This window comes from Triticum aestivum, chromosome 7A, assembly GCF_018294505.1.
Source record: "Triticum aestivum cultivar Chinese Spring chromosome 7A, IWGSC CS RefSeq v2.1, whole genome shotgun sequence".
NCBI lineage: Eukaryota > Viridiplantae > Streptophyta > Magnoliopsida > Poales > Poaceae > Triticum > Triticum aestivum.
Window position 1 is genome coordinate 49,732,210 of NC_057812.1, and position 22,497 is coordinate 49,754,706.

Here is a 22,497-nt window from a genome sequence, read left to right on the forward strand (position 1 = left end):
CTGACGCATCAAATTGTCTACTACAAAAAAAAGTTGGAATTTTTTTATTTTGTTTTGATTTTTTTTCTAACCGGGTGCAGATGAGCCTGATTACCAAAACGCCCTACTTGGTGATATAAATCTTGTATAAGTGTTGCTAGCTGGGGTCTTTCTTTGCTGCTGCTTCTGTGACCCGAATTGTCATAGTGGAACCTGGTCTATTTTGGTTCAGCAATGTGCTAATTGCCAGTTCATCTTGGTTTGTATGAAGATCTGTACCTTGCATGGTCACAGTTTCACCATGATATTTCTATTATTTTATCTAAAAATTTGCTGATTTTTTGGCCATTCCGATGGCGACAGTTCCCACAGCAACAAAACAAAATGTACAAAAACTTAGAACGTAGAAAGAAAAATTAAAATGGAAAAGAAATGCGCATCCAGGGAATCGAACCAGTACTGTGGGAGGGTACTATGATACCACTACACCAGATGCGCTCTCATGTTCTACATTTTTGGTGCAGGTAGATTTCCATTCCAGAGTACTCAGACCTGCAAAGAAAAAAAAAAGAAACAGAAATGGAGAAGTGGGGTATCGATCCCCATACCTCTCGCATGCTAAGCGAGCGCTCTACCATCTGAGCTACATCCCCATTGGGTACTGTAGTTAACTAGCGTTCATATTCATCTTATAATTTACCTAAAAAAACGCTATACGCAACCATCTTTTAATACACACAGCTTAGGCTATGGTGGGGTTGATCAATGATCAAACCCGGAATTTATCTGCTGTAGGGCAGATTTTGGAGGAAGTTAAAGCATTGTTAAAGACTAGACAGGATTACAAGATTACTTGGGTCCGGCGATCGGCTAATGGGGTTGCTCATTCGTTAGCAAAGTTGGGGCTTAGCAGTAGAGTTTCAGAGTTTTGGGACCTTATTCCCCCAGATTGTATTTTAAGTACTATCTCGGATGAAATTCCTGTTTTAGCTTAATAAAAGTGGAAGGTTGACTAAAAAAAAGCTTAGTCTTGCTCGTTGGGTCCTGTTTTTGGTGTAGTATTGCTTACCCAACCTTGGGCGATACGATTATTTTCCCTTCTTCTAATCCGGCTCGTGTATTGCTTCTCCCGTATGCGGCATCTTTTTTGTTTCCTTGGTGGACTCGACTCACACCTCATGTTTGTGTTCATACTTCATACTCGAGCACCGAACGGAGGCTCTAATAAAGAAACGGAAGCATTAAAAATCCAAAAACGTCTTTGGTCATCAGGATAGATGAACAGAGTATGAATTACATGACGAGAATTATCATTCCATCACCACTATTGTCCTCATCCCCAAGTGGCTTAACCGCGGACGCCATCTCGTCGTCGAGTGCCTTGAATTTGTTGATGTAGTCGGAGATGGACGGAGCCCTTGTGTGTAGTAGCTAGCGGGTTGCGGGTGTTTACGGCGCGAGCTTTGTCTATGTTGAGAAGATGCCCTCAGTGGCCTTCAATGTGTGTGCCACATTAGTTCCTTTAATGTGCGTGCCACAATAGGTTGGATGATGACCCCTGCAAGCATGCTGCGAGAGAGCTATGTGTGTGTTTACAGAGCGAGTTTTATTTGGGTTAGGAAGATGTTCTAAATGGCCTTCCATGTGCGCAACACAACCGGCTGGGTGATGACCGCTTAAGATCCATTCAATCAGTGACCATGAGGTGTACTGGGTTCACCACGGTGATGACCTACCCATCTTTATGATCCCGGGGAGAGTTTCCACTGGAACAACAACCGTCGAGTCAATGAAGCGATGTTTTTGTGCGCTACGAGTTGTGGAGAGAACCTGCCCCTTCCAGAGCAGATGATTGGTCTTGGCCAGCTTCTCCGTGATGAAATGGGCTAAGGACACAATGAGATAAAGGGGTGATGCGGTGGAGGAGCTAGCCATGACTTTGGTTGGATGCAACACACTAGATGTGATCCAAAGTGGACTGGCTCGTGATACCATGTGAGATTTTGTGTAAGCGTTTGTACCTCCTGAAGGAGGCTGCGTGAATTGTATTTATAACGATATACACATGTCGGTTACAATAGATCTTCCCAGATCACAGTTTGATAGCTGAGGGAACTAGTTTAAACTATGTCCAATACCTTATCTCTATGAATCAAGTTGTTCCTGTTGTAACTACAAGATTATATAGGTAGATTGTAACTAATTCTAACACAAGAAGTTGCTTCTGATGTTGATCCCACTCGTCAATTCTTTCTCCACAATGGCATCCTCAAGTACAACAATAGGCTTTATGTTGGTACATCTAATGTACCGACAGAAACAACTTCCATTCTTCTACATTAGGTGGTCATTCGAGATAAGAGCTATTTACCACAGGATCGAAAGGATTCTCTATTTGCAAAAGTTAAAATCTATAGTGGAAACATTTGTCCCTCGGTGCCCTTTGATTCATGTGGCTCGTAGGATCTTTGGCCTAGTTGGTTCAATTTATATCCGTTGATTGCTTGCTTCAATTGGTACCTTTTGATTGCTTGATTGCTTGTGTCTCTCTTTGTTATGTCCTTGTAGCATATCATTCCTTTAGCAATCTTGGTGCCTCAATATAGTTGGTCTCCCTCCAAGTATTACCTTTGGACATGTGTATGGCATTCCACTCTCTTGTTGAGAAATACACAACTTTTGGAGGAACACCTTTTATATTGGTCTTCTTAGCTTTTCACCCATTTTGGTAATCGATGCCAATGGGGGAGAAGTTTCAGAGAGTTTTGTGGAGGTTTCAGAGAGTTTTGTGGAGAAGTCTTTAAAGTTTTCTCCTTGCTTTGGTTTTGTTCCTAAGCATTTCCATCTCATACGCATGTTTTATTGGTTGTTGCATTGCATGGTGATGCATAATTCCTTGTATTAAACTCTCTTGAAAGTGATTGTCATCAATTACCAAAATGGGGGAGATTGAAAGAACATGCGGTGCCCCCATGTTTGGTTTTGGTAATTGATGACAATCTCTATGGACTAATGGTTGCCTTGAGTTATATTTGAAGGTTCTGTCCATAGGCTTTTCTTGGAGTACATGTGTTGGTTTCAAGGAGAGTTTGTGTTGACCAAGGTGTTATTCAAGGAATTATCCAAAGATTGGTCATGTGAGAGTTGAGCTTATTGCAAGCATGTCTTGAAGAAGAAGATTGTGTGATCATTCATGTCTACCTTCAAGACATCATTCAAATGAAGAGAATTGGAAAGGTTCAAGGATGATCAAGACTAAGTCAAGAGTGAATCAAGTTGATCAACTCATAAAGCGCAGAAGATGTACCGAGAGGGATCAAGTGATCCCATGGTATGGTAAGAATTGTCAATTACGCTTTGTGTACTAACCCATGGTCTTCGTGAGAGTTCTTTGTGGGGTTAGGTTGCGGTGTGCAAGTTCAAGTGGAGCATCACGAAGAGATCAAATGCTTGAAGCTTTCCGTCCTTTGTGGTGATAATGGACTTGTGAAGATGTGCGGAAGAGTGGCTCACGCATAGTGGAGTATGGGAGAGCAATCAATTAGTCTTCATCGAGTCAACACAGTCAAGAAAGGTGGTCCAACTTGAGGGAGTCAAGATTGTCATCATCTAGCTCAAGTGGACCATGTGCAAGGCAAAGGTTTGCCCTTGATAGGTTTTCTATTTTACCGGTCTCATGATGGTAGTTGGGAGACCGGGTTATAGGATCGATTGCCGTACTATCAAGGGGGGCTCTTGATGAGTAACTTGATCGTATCGTTCGTAGAGAGCTCAAACCATTGCATCCTTGGATCATCTTTCTTGGTTCTTGTTTGGTTCTCTTTGTGAGTCTTAGAGCTTATGGTCATCTTGATGACAAGCTCGAGTTCATCGAAAACGGAGTTCACTTGCATCTTCTATGATGTTTTCGATGTTGGAGGTTTTGCCGGTTCTTCTCGGTTGGAGGTTTCACTCCTCTATTTGTTTTGATGCTACTCGTCGTCTTGTTTCCAACAAGCTTGAGTTTTCTCAATTCGGAGCTCATATGCAGAAGTTATGGCAGTTCTGGTTTTCTTGAGAGTGGTTTTTGTCTGGTCCCAGCGGTAGTACCGCGTGCCCCAGCGGTAGTACCGCTTGGAGCTCTCAGCCGTTGTACCGCTGCTTCTGGGCGGTGGTACCGCCAACTTGCTCAGCAAAGTCTTGGGCGGTTGTTCCGGCCAGGCACCGCCCAAGTACCGGTCAGGCCTCTATTTTGATGCGGTACTCGGGCGGTGGTGGCCCGGTTGGTCCGGTCGTACCGGTACCACCGGTGTCCGGAGCGGTTCTACCGCTCAGGACTTAGCCGCCCGAGCGCTCAAGGCCATGCGGTTGCACCGGCCCGGTACCGCTCGACTACTGCACTCAGGGGTGACTCCCTTCTGTTCCTATGCGGTGGTTGAGCGGTGGCTGGGCGGTTGGTCCGGTTGTTCTTCTCAACAGGTGCTACCGCCTGGTCGCCCGGTTGTACCGCCTGGTAGGGTTCTGCACGTATACTGTGAGTCCCGGTTGTACCGAGACCAGGAGCGGTAGTACCTAACGGGTGGATTTTCCCCCTCCTATAAAAGGGGGTCCTCTTCCCCATTGACCCTAACCTTTTAAGCTCGTGTTCTTCCCCCATTGTTGACCTTCTTTGAGCTTGCTAACTCTCAATCCCTCCATGGATTCTTGCTAGTTTTTGAGGGAAAAGAGAGAGGAGATCTAGATCCACATTTCCACCAATCACTTTCTCCTCTATGTGAGGGGAACCCCTTGGATCTAGATCTTGGAGTTATTGTTGTTCTCCTTCTTGTTCTTCCTCTCATTTTCCTCCCTAGCATTAGTTGCTCCGGTGGGATTTGAGAGAGAAGGACTTGGGCACTCCATGTGCCCTTGCCATTGCATTTGGTGCATCGGTTTGAGTTCTCCACGGTGATACGTGGAAGTGAAGTTTGAGAAGCTTATTACTCTTGGGTGTTTGGGCACCCTAGAGCTTGTTCCTCTTGGGTGCCTTGGTGCCCTAGACGGTTGGTGTTGTTCGGAGCTTAATCATTGTGGTGTAAAGCTCCGGGCAAGCGTCGGGGTCTCCAATTAGGTTGTGGAGATCGCCCCGAGCAATTTGACGGGTATCGGTGACCGCCCCCAAGGGTTGCCAAAGTGTACGGGTTCGGTGACCGCCCCCAAGGGTTGCCATTTGTACGGGTTCGGTGACCGCCCTCAAGGGTCCCTTAGTGGAATCACGGCATCTTGCATTGTGCGAAGGCGTGAGGAGATTACGGTGGCCCTAGTGGCTTCTTGGGGAGCATTGTGCCTCCACACCGCTCCAAACGGAGATTAGCATCTGCAAGGGTGTGAACTTCGGGATACATCATCGTCTCCGCGTGCCTCGGTTATCTCTTACCCGAGCTCTTTACTTATGCACTTTACTTTCTGATAGCCATATTGTTTCTTGTCATATATCTTGCTAGCACACAGTTGCTTATCTTGCTTAGCATAAGTTGTTGGTGCACATAGGTGAGCCTAGTTGTTTTAGGTTTTGTGCTTGACAAATTAACCGCTAGATTTATTCCGCATTTGTTCAAGCCTAAATCGTAATTATTTTAAAACGCCTATTCACCCCCCCCCCCCTCTAGGCGACATCCACGATCTTTCACATAGCATTCCTTAAATCTTTGAGTTAACTCTATCAAGAACTTTTCAAATGTGTGAAGGTGGAACGATGTATCAACACAACATCACACCCCGCAAACTAACGACCAAATAAAAAGAGTTGACCCCATCAAATGAGTTGATGCACCAAGTCTTCTATCTGCGTTGCATGGTTTTCGAGGCCTTATATGGTTATAAACCTCCCCAAACGACCAAATAAAAAGAGTTGACCAATTCACCCTGTGTTTTGGCTCCCACTAGCTGAACTGTGGCATAATAACTCTTACCACTTCTCACTGAAAAAACTCCTTTTGAGGCCTTATATGGTTATAAACCTCCCCAAATGACCATTTATGACAGTGAACAAATGGTTGCTCAATTCAGAACAAATAATGAACAAGCGCAAACCAGAATGAAATACTTCACAAATATGAAAAAGGAATGAAAGATCTTTCTCTATGGGTGATCATGTTTGCCTAAAGATCCAACCTTACCCTTAAAATTATTTTGGATTGAGAGGACATCTCAAACTTCGATCCAAATCTCGTGGTGGATCTAAGATTTTCCCTAGAGCCCTAGAGTTACTTTGGGCATAGAAGCGAGCATGTCGCCTCAACGATGCCTTCAAGAAGGAAGCAATGCTCGCAGACACCGCCGTCGTCTGCCCTGGCCAGAACCGGAAGCAAGACCATCCAACACTATGTCATCGCCTCATGCCCGATCGAGACCCAACTAGACCATCGCCACTTGAAGGAAGATACTAAAGAACCGAACACTTATATGACAAATGTGCAAGTTCAGATAACAGACAAAGACGAGACGAGGGAAGATCTACGAGCTTGGCCTTTGGTTGGTTTTGTTTCCAAGTTCTTTTTGGAGGTTAGGAATGAATTAGTCATGAACTTGATGATTGGTTTTTTTTGAAACAGGGATTGATTGACTTTCAGCAGTTGGGAGAAAAAGGTTGGTGGTATAAATCTTGTAACTTGTAGGGTCTTTCTTTGCTGCTGCCTCTGTGACCGGTTGTGTTGCCTGGCGTTATTTTGATGTTACATGTCTCTGTTTTTGTTTAGCGGAACCTAATCTTGTTCCTTTTACCCCCAAAAAAGGACCAGACAGTTGAACCTGGTCTATTTTGGTCAACAATGTGCTAATTCCCAGTTCATCTTTGTTTGGGTCACAGTTTCACCATGATATTTCCATTATTTATCTAAAAAATTGCTGATATTTTGGCCGATTCCAATTGCAACAGTTTCCACAGCAACAAAACAAAATGTACAAAAACTTAAAAGGTACGCCAAAAAAAAATTCAAACAAAGATTTATCTTCTTGTGCCAAACAATGCTTTCTGCACTACTCCCTTCTCCATAAAACTGTGGCGTTTTTAAGCAAGGAAATCATTGGCATGTGGATTAGTGAAGGACTTCTTCACGGGACCTTGGATGACTTAGAAGAACTAGGAAGCAAGTACTATAAGGAGCTGATACTGAGAAATCTTATAGAGCTAAATACATAGTTTGTTGATCAGTGTGTCTACAACATACATGATGTTCTACGCTCGTTTGCTCAATTTGTGGCTAGAGATTAAGCACTAGCAGCTCACAATGGAGAAACTAATATTGTTACTAAACTTAGTGAACATGAGTTGCTATAATTTTTTGATAATTATAGTGGGGATGATGCTTTTCTTTCTACAGATAACCGGAGAAACTGCCAGTACTAAAATTTGCACAAATAATTATCAAATAAAACTACAAAACTCAATACAGACACATAAAAGGATAAAAATTCACCACACAAATAATTTTGACTACACCATTACAACTTAAGCTCAAGTTTAGCTAGCACAAAGATAGGAACTTATGGGTTCTGCGCTACAAAAAAATCTGAATTCTCAAGTTGTCATATCTGAGGCCGAGACACTTCTGGAGAAAATGAGTTGCAAGGCGGCGGTAAGTAGTCCTGCTAAGGTCTAAGGTATTTTCCTTCACATCAACACCAGGTACCGATGTAGGCCAAACTACAAATAAAAGTGAGGAAGTTAGCATCAGTTCACAGTACAACAGTTTCAGAAAACTAACACTTGATCTGTGCATTGTGTCATTGCCGAACATACAACTTATTAGTTATGCTAACATTTGAACTTCATGTGATTCGCCATAGTTATGAAGAACATGCAGAGAATTGATATTTGCCAAACTTCATAATGAGTATGAGGAGCATGACAACAAAAATCAAAAAAAGAAGCTTCTTGGGGCACATCCAACACAACAAAACCATGGAGCAGATTCAGGGATTTTAACTTAGACAACAAACCATGGAGCAGATTCAGCGATTTTATCTTAGACAACAATATCATAACAAGAAGGTCGCCCAAGCAAGGTCGTTCCTGCTACCATTGCAAGTGCAGTTCCATAACCTGTGGATTGCAGATAATTAGATCAGGACAAGTAACATTCAAATGCTTCCTTAAAAGAATTCAATACAGTTCATGCATTCTGATGATCAGATCACATCAAGACACCAAAAAGATTTAGGAGAATACTAAAAAATAATAATCCATGCTGTGAAGAAAGACTCTTGGAACAAAGTACTAAACCACATACTATTTTGAAACATGGAAAATTATAGTTTGACCATGTCCAGCTAGGTTTACATGATGGTTCCAAGTGAATAACAATCAGCATTATTAAGATGAAAATGAACACCTAAAAAGAAACAGTTTATTTGAATACAACATACAGAACTACAGAATACAGATGCAAACACCAGCCCTATTTGGATTGAATGTAATTTTGTGTGCTCCCCCTTATTTAGAGCTCAACGTAACAACACACACTAATATATATAGATTCCTCACCAAATCATAAACTGGTTTAAATTTCCATTTCACGAATCTCCCGTTACTTAAATTTCCATTTGATGAAGCAATGACACAAAAAAAAAGATGCGTAAAATCTGCTACTCCTTGAACATACACAAATTGGTGGCACAAAAAAAGTCATCAGGCATGATGCAAGTGGGATAAAAAATGAAATATGGCCAGAGATTACTAGCTTATGCAAGGAGCATATTGGTGCGAGGCAAATCTGCAATCTGCATCGATTTAGAGAAGGGCTGGCCGAGACTTGGGCCAGTTAAGGCTTCAGCAGAGGGGCGGAGCACTGACTCTGTAAGGCCATTATTTCGTGTATATTCAGAGAAGATAATTATCAGAAGAGTATTAGAATAACTAATTGCTAGCCAGTGCATCCACACATCAACACATGTTATCCGGTACATATTCCAACGAGATGTCATGGAACGAGCATATTCGTGCAAGGCAAAGCAAACCTGGAATCTGTATCGTGTTAATGGAAGGGTTGACCGAGACTTGGGCCAGTTGGGGCTTCAACAGAGGCGTGTAGCACTGTAAGGCCATGGTTGCGACTTGCGAGTATATTCAGAAAACCTGTCAATTCAAGATGATTAGATCAACTAGTCGAAAACCAGCGCACCCACACATTCCAAAGTAGTAAATTTTGCCATGATAATTGAGTATCATATTCTGAACTTGACATTCAGGATTTGATCCAGCTACAGTTACTCCACAACCCCTGTTACCTAAACTTAACACTTGAGGGTTCAGCTTTTAAACTGAACTTGACACTTGGCAATCATGACTGAATACCATGCATAATGCTGAATGATTAACCGGCTTTCTTAGCTCGCACTGCACACACACTCGTGCTTTTGTTCACCAGTATTGCCGTGTTCAACAAGTTCGCGGCGATAGGAATAGCTCATATCATAAGTATAGTCATGAATTGATCTGAAAGTAGCCCTCCAATATCTTTGCCTACTAGTCTATTAATTGTGATTCGATTATATTGTGGCTGCTAAACAACAGTTACTCCAATCATCTCTGAAATAAGTACATGCTAACACTGACACTGCTTGTGCATTGCTGCCATTGTATGCAAATTAGTTGTCTTAACTAATAGTAATTTATCTCTCCGACTTTTGCTTTTTTTACTTTGAGAAAGGCACAACACAAGAAAATGTGAGGTGGATTCCTATTAACCAGTGAAGTAAATTTTCTCTCTGACATTGGAAATTGCTCTTAACCAAAACTTTTCTATTATTGATTCTCAAGGAAGTTCATCCTACTGTAAGCCTAAATTCTGTAATTCATGAGCAACCCCACTGGACTCAGATAAATCAAGGATGGAGCGATAAAAGACCTGAAGGAAATGGAGCATGTTAAAATCCATAGCTCTGGTAAAAGGATGCCCTTCCCACATAGCAGGTCAGTAGCCAAGCAAGCTCATAAAGTCACAATTCATATGATAAATTCAGAGATGCCACTTGCCATCATTCAGTATGGCTATGATGAGAACCATGAATAGTGCCACAAGAACAAACCTGCAACCATTAAAGACAGCAAGATACCGGTGGTGAAATACTGTCATGATTACCTACTATTGGATTTGCTGCTGCATTCTTACCACTATCCGTATGGTGATGCAAACGGCATACATTTGCAGCCAAGTAGTACAAATCGACAGAACTCTTGTAGTAGAAGAAAACATGGGAACTTCAGCTGAACTTTAGCGTGTAGTTCATCATGCACTGCAAGATGGAGAACACAATGCAGAGGCCAGACTCCGTGAGCACGATGTCGACGCAGACCTGGCAGCGTCCGTCGTGTCCGACAGCCGTTGCCGCAGGTGCCCAACAAAATCCAAACAAAGACAATGAACATTAATGATTGCAGGAAGTGCATAGAAAATCCATAGTTTTGATATATAACTATATAAGACAAGATTATTTTTTGCATACAACTGCATCTTATTGCATAGCAAAACTTTTCTATTAAGATTATTTACCCTAACATCCTAATATTTCAAGGTTTTAACAAAAGAAGAACATATAGTTTAGGAATGAACGGACTACATGAGTATGAGAAAACATTTATACACATTCCTACATATTGATAAACTTCATTATCAGTTGTTTGACTTTAATAAAAAGCAAGATATATCTAACTCTTGTGCGTCTTTGGAGGTTCCTTGGTTGATTTTGCCATGGTAGGATAAGCACGAATGGCAGCATGAACCTTCTTGTACAGTGCTTCCATGTCATCGGCCGTAATATTCTTCTTGATGTACTCACTGAAGTTAGATTGGTACTTCTTAGATTCCTCATCAGCTATTGACTGCAGTAAGGGTAGGGCAGAAGTTAAAACAAGATTCAGTAAGCTGCTTCAGAAATAAGAACAAAGTACACTGCTTTAGGATACTTTATATGGGTGAATCTGGCCCAGATATATCTTCCAGAAAGAATTCATGTATACAACAACAATAGCCCTAGGGAATGAAGAAATGGGAATATGGCATTATAATACGACGAGGGCAATGGATCCAACTCACCTTCATGTAGTCAGCAACATGACCTTCATAGATGTATTTGCGGTGAATCTCAGCGCCCAGCTGCTTCTTATCCTTCTTGAAGCCAACAAATCTCTTGTCACTGTGCGCAATATTAAGACCACCATCCAAAGCTCCCTGTAGTAGCCAACAGATTGAAGCGGGTCTCAAACAGATAAACTATATGCTTTCCTAATTCAATAGCTTAGAACCACCTAAATATAGCATAAAAGAAACACACCAACAAAAGGCAATAAATGCAGTCCAAGATTAGGCGTACTTCAAGTCCATCAGTGAGCCTGTCGTAGAGCGATGGATCAAACAACACTGTAAGTAAGCTATATATTTTTCTTGGCTTTCCCTGTTTACCAACTACTTCCTTTAAAATGTCTATTATTTAGATTTCTAACCTATCCAGCAAAATTATCAATCGTGCATTCGAGATCTGTAGGTAAACAAAATAAAGGAGACTTTTCACCACAAATCTCATCTAGCCACAAATCATAGCATCAGAATAAGAGAACAAAGTTTAACAAAGTGACAACACAAAAGAAAATTAAAGCATTACAGCAGCAGCTCACCATGGCAACCCTCTCTGCCTGATCTTCCTACTCTTCCTCGCGGCTACAGATGAAAAGAAAAGCAGTGAACTTGAGGTCCAGATCTCAGATTCATACATCCAATTTTTTTGCCAAAAAACACAAAGTAAAAATCTGAGAACTAAAACCAACTGATACAGCTGCTGGAGCCCAAATAGTTCTGCATACAAGAATCTTTATTTCCCCATAAGAAAACTTCTCCATAACAAGTTGTATATTCTTTGACACTTCAATGGGAAAAATATTCAGCAATAAAATTGGTCATTGAAGCTAAAGCAGCATTCACCTATGCTACAAGAACATAAATTAGTATCAGAGTTCTAACATCAAATGTAGGTGTAGTCCATAGATAAGCTAACTACCTGGAATACCTAACAATTTAAAATATATGCTTGAATGAAGTTGCAGAATGAGACAAAAAAGGGAGACAAGAGTGAGAGCAGGGGGGAGAACTGAGGTGGAGGCAAACCTGAACCGCCTCGTCATCCTTGCTCCTGCTCCTCCTCTGCCGGGAAGGAGAGGGTTGTGGGGCACAGGAGATGCGTGGAGTCACCATTGTGCACAAGCTGCAGGTGTCGACGCCCATCTTCTGAGGCCACAGCACTGCACATGCTCCTCGAGGAAGAGGCGGAGCGCGGCCAAACTAAATCTCATAATCCACCATAAAATTTGGTTAAAGATCACAGGCCGCTAACTAAATCCAAATTGTTTCAAATTTTTAAAGGTTCATTTATCCACCAATATAATAATCACCATGCTTATCTATTAGACCTAAAATCTCATAATCCACCAAACATCTTTGACTATCTTCTTAAGACACAGTCTCCTAACTAAATCCAACTAAAACCTCATAAATCACGGAGAAATTTGGTACAATATCACAATCACCTAACTAAATCCAAATTGTTCAAGATTAATTAATACACCGAACATCTTTGTCTATCTCCTCAACATCACAATCAACTAACTAATCCATCAAAAATGTCATAATCCACCATAAAATTTGGTTCAAGATCACAATCGCCTAACTAAATCCAAAAAAAATTCAAGTTTACAAATTTATTTATCCACCAATATAATAATCAACATGCTCACCTACTAGACCTAAATTCGCATAATCTAGCCGAACATCTTTTACTAGCTCGTCAAGACACCAATCACCTAACTAAATCCAACCAAAACCTCATAATCCACCGTAAAATTTGGTCAAAAGATCACAGTCACCTAACTAAATCCAAATTGTTTCAAATTAAATTAAATATCTGTTCATCCACCAATATAGTAACCACCATGCTCATCTACTAGACCTAAAATCTCATAATCCACCAAACATGTTTGATTATCATCTCAAGACACAATCACCTAACTAAATCCAACTAAAATCTCATAAATCACAGAGAAATTTGGTTCAATATCACAATCATCTAGCTAAATCCAAATTGTTTAAGATTAATTAATCTATCGAACATCTTTCACATCTTCCCAAGATCACAATCTACTAACTAAATCTATTGAAAATCTCGTAATCCATCGTGAAATTCGTTCAAGATCACAATCGCCTAACTACATCTGCTCCATGTTTACTAAAGGGCGATTTATCCATCAATATAATAACCACCATGCTCACTTACTAGACCTAAATTAACATAATTCACCAAACATATTTGACTAACTCGTTGAGATCAGAGTCCCCTAACTAAATCCAACAAAATCCACCATGAATTGGTTGAAAAGTAACAATCACCTAACTAAATCAAAGATTTGTTTACCCATGAATATAATAATCACCATTCTCATAGTCCAGGAAACATCTTTGACTATGTTCTCAAGACATGATCACCTACTAAATCCACCTAAAATCTCATAACCCAGCATGAAATTCAGTTCAGTATCACAACTACCTAACTAAATCCAAATTGTTCAAGAATAATTAATCCACCAAACATCTTTGAATATCTTCTCAAGATCACAATCAACTAACTAATCCATAAAAAATCTCATAATCCACCATAAAGTTTGGTTCAAGGTCACAATCACCTAACTAAATCAAAATTGTTCCAAATTTATTGAAGATTCATTTATCCACCAATATAATAATCAACATGCTCACCTACTAGACCTAAATTCGCATAATTCACCGAACATTTTTTACTAGCTCGTCAAAATCACGCCCACCTAACTAAATCCAACTAGCACCTTATAATCCATCATAAAATTAGGTTAAAAGATCACAATCACATAACTAAATTCAAATCATTCCAAACTAAATTAAATATCTATTTATCTCACCAATATAATAATCATCATGCTCATCTACTAGACCTAAAATCTCATGATCCACAAAACATTTTTGATTATCATCTTGAGACACAATCACCTACCTAAATCCAACTAAAATCTTATAATTCACAGAGTAATTTGGTTCAATATCACAATCACCTAACTAAATCCATATTGTTCGAGATTAATCAATACGCCGAACATCTTTGACTATCTCAAGATCACAATCAACTAAATCCATTGAAAAATTTCATAATCCACCATGAAATTTGTTCAAGATCACAATCGCCTAATTAAATCCAAATTGCTCCATGTTTACTAAAGAAGTCGCTACTTCCTTGAGATTGAGGTTTCTTCTATACCTCTAATGGCTTCTTTATTTCCTAAGAGGAGTATATCCAGGATCTTCTTGCTTGTGTTGCTCTCACTGATGAACACACTGTTGAGACTGCTATGGACCTCAACATCCACCTGTGTGTCCACCTCCGCTCCCTGTAAGTCTGGGCAGGCGTCCGTTGCCTGGTGACGGGTTGATATGTGTGCTGTCTTGATCCCACATCTCGTGTTCCCTTGTTGGGCGACACCATGACCGCACACTCAAGCACCACCAATGGCGAGCATGAGCTTTGACAATCGACGCATACCTGAATTTTACCCACGGGACGCACCCGAGAACACGGCGCTACCTATCGTCAAGGCCAAGGGCGCACATTAGGAGAACATGGGATGCTTAATCAAGTGCGTGACACAAAATCCGTAAATAGGACAAGGACACCAAGCCGGATCAGCGGGGAACGGAGAGTGCACAGGCACGTGGGATGCTAGATCAAACTCCATCTGCTGCCACTACCCCTAGTCTCTCCTCTGTTGCCTTGTTTATCAGTTATTTTCAGTAGTGGCATCATCGTCTAGTCACTTGTGTGGCCCTCATCTCTGCCAACCAATATAATAATCAACATGCTCACTTACTAGACCTAAATTCACATAATCCACCGAACATCTTTGATTATCATCTCAAGACACAATCATCTAACTAAATCCAACTAAAATCTCATAAATCACAAACAAATTTGGTTCAATATCACAATCATCTAACTAAATCCAAATATTAATTAATCCACCTAACATCTTCGACATCTTCCCAAGATCACAATCTACTAACTAAACCTATTGAAAATCTCGTAATCCACTGTGAAATTTGTTCAAGATCACAATCTCCTAACTACATCCAAATTGCTCCATGTTTACTAAAGGCACAATTATCCATCAATATAATAACCACCACGCTCACTTACTAGACCTAAATTAACATAATTCATCGAACATCTTTGTCTAACTCATCGAGATCACGGTCACCTAACTAAATCCAACAAAACCTCAAAAACCACCGTCAATTTGGTTGAAAAATAACAATCATCTAACTAAATCAAAATTGTTCCAAACTAAATCAAAGATTTGTTTATCCACGAATATAATAATCACGATTCTAACCTACTAAATCGAAAATCTCATAGTCCAGCAAACATCTTTGACTATGTTCTCAAGACATAATCACCTACTAAGTCCACCTAAAATCTAATAACCCAGCATGAAATTCGGTTCAGTATCACAACCACCTAACTAAATCCAAATTGTTCAAGATTAATTAATCCAGCAAACATCTTTCAATATCTTCTCAAGATCACAATCAACTAACTAATCCATAAAAATATCATATTCCACCATAAAGTTTGGTTCAAGGTCACAATCGCCCTAACTAAATCCAAATTGTTCCAAATTTATTAAAGATTCATTTATCCACCAATATAATAATCAATATGCTCACCTACTAGACCTAAATTCGCATAATTCATCGAACATTTTTTACTAGCTCGTCAAAATCACGCCCACCTAACTAAACCCAACTAGAACCTTACAATCCATCATAAAATTAGGTTAAAAGATCACAATCACATAACTAAATTCAAATCATTCCAAACTAAATTAAATATCTATTTATCTCACCAATAAAATAATCATCATGTTCATCTACTAGACCTAAAATCTCATGATCCACAAAACATTTCGGATTATCATCTCAAGACACAATCACCTAACTAAATCCAACTAAAATCTCATAAATGACAGAGAAATTTGGTTCAATATCACAATTACCTAACTAAATCCATATTGTTCGAGATTAATTAATACACCGAACATCTTTGACTATCTCCTCAAGATCACAATCAACTAAATCCATTGAAAAATCTCGTAATCCACCACGTTGAAAAATCTTGTAATCCACCACAAAATGTGTTCAAGATCACAATCACCTAATTAAATCCAAATTGCTCCATGTTTACTAAAGAAGTCGCTACTTCCTTGAGATTGAGGTTCTTCTACCTCTAATGGATTCTTATTTCCTAAGAGGAGTATATCCAGGATCTTCTTGCTCGTGTTGCTCTTACTGATGAGCACCCTATTGAGACTGCTATGGAGCACAACATCCACCTTTGTGTCCACCTCTGCTCCCTCTAAGTCTGGACAGGCGTCCGTTGCCTGTTGACAGGTTGATATGTGTGCTGTCTTGATCCCACACCTCATGTTCCCTTGTTGGGCGACACCATGACCACACGCTCAAGCACCACCAATGGCGAGCAAGAGCTTAGACAATCGACACATACCTGAATTTTACCCACGGGACGCGCCCGAGAACACGGCGCTACCTATCGTCAAGGCCAAGGGCGCACATTAGGAGAACATGGGATGCTTAATCAAGTGCGTGACACAAAATCCGCAAACAGGACAAGGACACCAAGCCGGATCAGCGGGGAACGGAGAGTGCACAGGCACATGGGATGCTGGATCAAAGTCCATCTACTACCACTACCCCCAGTCTCTCCTCTGTTGCCTTGTTTACCAGTTATTTTCAATAGTGGCATCATCGCCTTGAGTCAATTGTGTGGCCCTCACCTTTATCAACCAATATAATAATCAACATGCTCACCTACTATACCTAAATTCACATAATCCACCGAACATCTTTTAGTAGCTTGTCAAAATCACAATCACCTAACTTAATCCAACCAAAACCTTATAATCCACCGTAAATTAGGTTAGAAGATCATAATCACCAAACTAAATCCAAATTGTTTCAAACTAAATTAAATATTTGTTTATCCACCAATATAATAATCACCATGCTTAGTTATTAGACCTAAAATCTCATAATCCACCAAACATCTTTGATTATCTTCTCAAGACATAATCACCAAACTAAATCCAACTAAAATCTCATAAATCACAGAGAAATTTAGCTCAATATCACAATCACCTAACTAAATCCAAATTGAATAAGATTAATTAATACACCGAATATCTTTGACTATCTCCTCAAGATCACAATCAACTAAGTAATCCATCAAAAATCTCATAATCCACCATAAAATTTGGTTTAAGATCACAATCACCTAAATTCTATTTTTTCCAAGTTTACTAAAAATCCATCTATCCACCAATATAATAACCAAGATGCTCACCTACTAGACCTAAATTCACATAATCTACCGATTTTTTTAGTAGCTCGTCAAGATCCCAATCACCTAAATAAATCCAACCAAAACCTCATAATCCACCATAAAATTTTGGTTAAAAGATCATAATCACCTACCTAAATCCAAATTGATCCAAACTAAATTTATATCTGTTTACCTATCAATATAATAATCACCATGCTCATTTCTATAACTAAAATCTCATAATCCACCAAACAATGACTATCTTCTCAAGTCACAATCACCTAACTAAATCCACCTAGTATCAAATAAATCACCAAACTAAATCCAAATTGTTCCTGTCGACTATGAGACGCCTACAGTGACTTCGTAAAATCTCAAGATGATATGCCGGCTCGGTCTCTCGAAGGTGCTCATAGGGGTGAGTGTATGCTCGTTTATATGAGCACTTGTGTCTGTACTGTGTTAAAAAATATATTAATTAATCAACCGAACATCTTGGACTATCTCCTCAAGATCTCAATCAACTAATTAAATCCATTTAAAATCTCATAATTCACCATGAAATTTGGTTCAAAATCACAATTGCCTAACTAAATCCAAATTACTCCAAGTTCACTAAAAATCTATTTATCCACCAATATAATAACCACAATGCTCACTTACTAGACATTAATTCTCAGATAATCCATCGAACATCTTTGACTATCTCGTGAGGATCACAATCACCTAACTAAAGCTAACCCAAACATCAAAATCCACCGTGGATTTGCTTAAAAGATCACAATCATCTAACTAAATTCAAATTGTTTCAAACTAAATTAAAGGTCTATCACATACTAGACCTAAAGTCTTAACATCCACCGAACATCTTTGACCATCTTCTCAAGATCATAATAACTAAACTAAATCCACCTAAAATCACATAAATCATCGTGAAATTCGGTTCAATATCACAATAGCCTACCTAAATTCAAATTGTTCAAGGTTAATTAATCCATTGAATATCTTTGAATGTCTCCTCAAGATCACAATCAACTAACAAAATCCATCTAAAATCTCGTAATCCACCATGAAATTTGGTTCAAGATCACAATCGCTTAACTAAATCCAAATTTTCTCAATTTTATTAAAAAATTACTTAACCGTTATAATTACCACCATGCTCACCTGCTAGACCTAAATTCACATAATCCACCAAACGTCTTTTACTAGCTCGTCAAGATCACTCACCTACCTAAATCCAACCAAAACCTCATAATCCACCGTAAAATTAGGTTTAAGATCACAACCACTTAACTAAATACAAAATGTTCCAAACAAAATTAAAATCTATTTATCCACCAATATAATAATCACCATGCTCATCTACCATACCTAAACTCTCATAATCAACCGAACATTTTAGACTATATTCTCAAGATTAAATCACGTAAGTAAATCCACCTAAAATCTCATAATCCATCAAAAAATACGGTTCAATATCACAATCACCTAACTAAAACCAAATTGTCCAAGATTAATTAATCCACCGAACATTTTTGACTATCTCCTCGAGATCACAATGAACTAAATAAATGCATCAAAATCTCATAATCCACCATGAAATTCGGTTCAAGATCATAATTGCCTAACTAAATCCAAATTGCTTCAAGTTTATTAAAGATCCATTTATCGGCCAATATAATAACCCATGGGCTTTAGTGACACCCTTGGGTTTTTGTAAAACATTTATGAGTAATAAAGATTCTTCCCAAGTCCTATGATTTATGCGACTAGCATGGCTAAGCATTACTATTAAACTTGCACATATGACCCACATTTATTTGACCACTACATGGTTAGAAAGGAGGGGTATTAAGAATGTCAAAGGAGGGTGTCAATATCAAGCACATAGAGCATAGCTAAACCCTAGCTAATTTACTTAGCATAAGAATGTCAAAGGGGTGTCAATATCAAGGACATGGGGCATAGCTAAACCCTAGCTAATTTAATTAACATAACAATACTAGTAAACAATACTTTATGCATGAAAAATAATTCTAAGTGTAATGCAAATATGGGTTCAACATGATCAAAGTAGGTTGCTTGCCTCGCTTGGCAAAGTCTTCAATGGTTTTGGTCACTCCTCGAACATCCTTGAATCTTTCGAAAGATAATGATTTCTACTCACTGGAAAAATAAAATTAACACACAGTCAATAAACAATATGTGCAAAGGGCTCCAAAATTTATAGAAGTAGTATCATTGGAAAGAGGGAAATTTTACAGAAGTAGTACCCTGGATTTTAGAAAAAGAGAAATGGTATTGTGAGCCAGAACGGGTCTACCTGATTAAACAGTACTACACCAGGGGGAGGGGGGCCAACGTCCAAGGCATGAAGGAGAAATACGCCTTCACTTACATGCCGATTTAGACCTGCACTGGGGCGATCACACAAGGCACACATGAGCAACAAAACCAGGATAATCAAGCAATAACAAATAAGATAATATGGATAAACTAGAGGATATTGCTTCAAGTGGCAGAGCAAAGGAAACCAGATTGCAGATGAAGCAGGAGCAAGTACCTTAATTATGATAAGTTTTTTTTGTGTGTGTGGGGGGGGGGGGGGGTTGTGGTAAGGCGTAGGACCGGCGGTGGATTGATCCTGGGACGCAGCAGGTGGTGTAACTTCGGTAGAATACATTGTTGGCAGTCCATAACTACCAGTAGCATAATGATCACAGTATGACTGCTACTGGCCATAGCCTGCCTAGCTAGCAGTGGGTGCACCAGGGGAAGGCGGTGGTGCACCATAGCCTGGCTGACTGTATCCATACTGCCCATAACCAGCCTGAGTAGGCGGTGCCTGTCCATACGGAGCAGATGAAGGTGGCTTCTGAGCATGTGGAGGCTACCCATAAGCACCCGGGCCATACGTGGCCTGTGGTGGTGTGGCTGCATATCATAGTCAGGCTGTGTGGAGCAGTGTATCCAGATTGAGGGGGCAGAACCTTGCGCCATGTAGCTTGATGCAGCAGCAGTAGTATAGGTGGCTGGAGTTGAAGCTTGCTGCCCTGAAGTTGCTTGACCAGTGCCACCTGGACCACCATAGCTCGGTGCAGTACCACCATCCTGAGTTGGGTTAGCAGCTGATGCCCCATAGCCAGATGCCCCATAGTTCTACTAATCATATCCAAGCCGCTGCGAGTAAGACAGCCCTTGCGTCTGATAACCAGAGTAATCATACGCTTGCTGCCCGCCACTCTGCTGAGAGTACGTAGAATCACCATACCCTTTTGAAGCATGAGTAACAGACTGGCTGTAATTGTAGCTGCTAGCATCAGGAGGTGCAGTTCCAATGGCATACTGTTGTTGTTGGGGTTGCTGGTGTTGGTTCAGACTTTTTCAGACAACTAAACTGCATACTGCTTCCCTCCTATACTAGGGACAAGTGCAGTTTCCTCGCTAGAAAAACAATGCATATGGTTCAGACTTTTTCAGACAACTAAACTGCAACATCACATTCTAATTTCTAAACTCCGAGTGCAAAGCATCAAGTCTGTTGAGGTGAGTAGGACTAGGATTACCTACAGCCCTGATTTAATTTTGTCGAGTGTTTCACTCAATGCACTAAGCTGAACCCAGACGGAATATTTTCACTGGAGAGGCATTATACAGATTTCAGACTTGCTCAAACAAAATAGTTTGCCTGAATAAAAATGCATCATGTCTGTTCGATAGGATTACTCACATCTAGAATCAAGATTGTGCGCAAGTGTGAAACACAAGTGTCCACAACATCAGAAGATTATAGTTTTTTCAATTTCCCACTTAGCTCAGATCTGCCTCGACTAATCACATGCAAGAAAAAGATGCAAACGAATCTACTTGGGATTTGGCTCGACTAATCACAGGGGAAAAAATTTGCAGACCAATCTAATTAGGATTTGGCTTCTTATCACAGGCAGGGAGGAGTGGAGATGAGGAAGGGGGGCTGAGCTTACTTCTCGGCGTAGTGGAACAGGTGGAGGTGGACGAGCTTCTTCACCTCAATCGACTATGCCGGCACGCTCTTGACCGCCTGCGACGCAAGCACACACGCAATTCAGTCGCCAAAATCCGCGGCGTTAGATGAGATGAGACGAGGCGAGGAGTGGGGCGCTAGCGGGACCTGCGGGGAGAGGTGGGCGACGTACAAGGCCTGCGAGATGAGGGCGAGGAGGCGCATGAGCGTCGACCTTCTCGCCGTCGAAGAGGCGCGCCGGGATGGCGGCGGCGGCATCCGGGTCGTCGTGGAGATGCGCGTCCGCCGCACCACCCAGGGCGCTGCCGCGCCACTGGCCCGCATCCCCGAACCAGCCTCTCTATATGCTATAGGCAGGGCTTGCTTGCCCTGGCTCCCTCGTCGAACGCAGCGGCAAGCTGCGCGGCGGGGATCTGGGCGGCCGCCGCCGGGTTTCGCCGGGAGCGTTTCGCGGTCCGTGTCCGTCTCGTTCACGGGAGCGCGATTGGGTACTGGGCTGTCTGCCAGAGGAACTGGACCGTATACATCGGGCTTGGAAGCGGGCACACAGGTACCCGCGGCCCAACATAGCGACCATACACATCGGAGCTTACGCTCTCGCTCTTACGGCCGTTTATCCATTTTTAATACCCCTAAAAAATATCCATTTTTAATACAGTTGGAAAAATTGTGAATCCAAAATAGTTTTCGGATTTTTAAAAACGTTCATCCATTTGAGAAAAAATGTGAATTTGGAAAAACATTGCGAATTTAGAAAAGTATATAAAAATGTAAAATGTTTGCCAAAATAAAAAAATTCGAGAATTTGAGAAAAAGTTCATGAATTTGAAAACAGTTTGTGAAATTTGAAAAAGTTCACGGCATTTTAAAATAAGTATACAAATTAAAAAAATCTGAAAGAGTTCTTGAAAGATGGCAATTTGCTAATTTGAAAAATAATCATTTATTTGGAAACCAAAATCGTGAACTAAAAAAAGTTCACAGGTTTTCAAAACAGTTCATGGATTCAAAAAGGTTCATGAACTTGAAAAAAGTTCAAGAATTTGAAAAAAGTTCAAGACTTAAAAAAGTTAGTTTTCGAATAA

The 22,497-nt window shown here is 40.4% G+C and overlaps 1 non-coding gene and 1 pseudogene across 1 annotated transcript; both read right to left on the reverse strand.

Annotated features, from left to right (window-relative positions):
- Positions 1-559: 559 nt before the first annotated feature.
- On the reverse strand, positions 560-632 carry TRNAA-AGC (transfer RNA alanine (anticodon AGC)). The gene has a single exon. It is a non-coding gene; the product is annotated as a tRNA-Ala (tRNA).
- Positions 633-7,342: 6,710 nt separating this feature from the next.
- Positions 7,343-20,783, reverse strand: LOC123152964 (uncharacterized; annotated as a pseudogene).
- Positions 20,784-22,497: the final 1,714 nt, after the last annotated feature.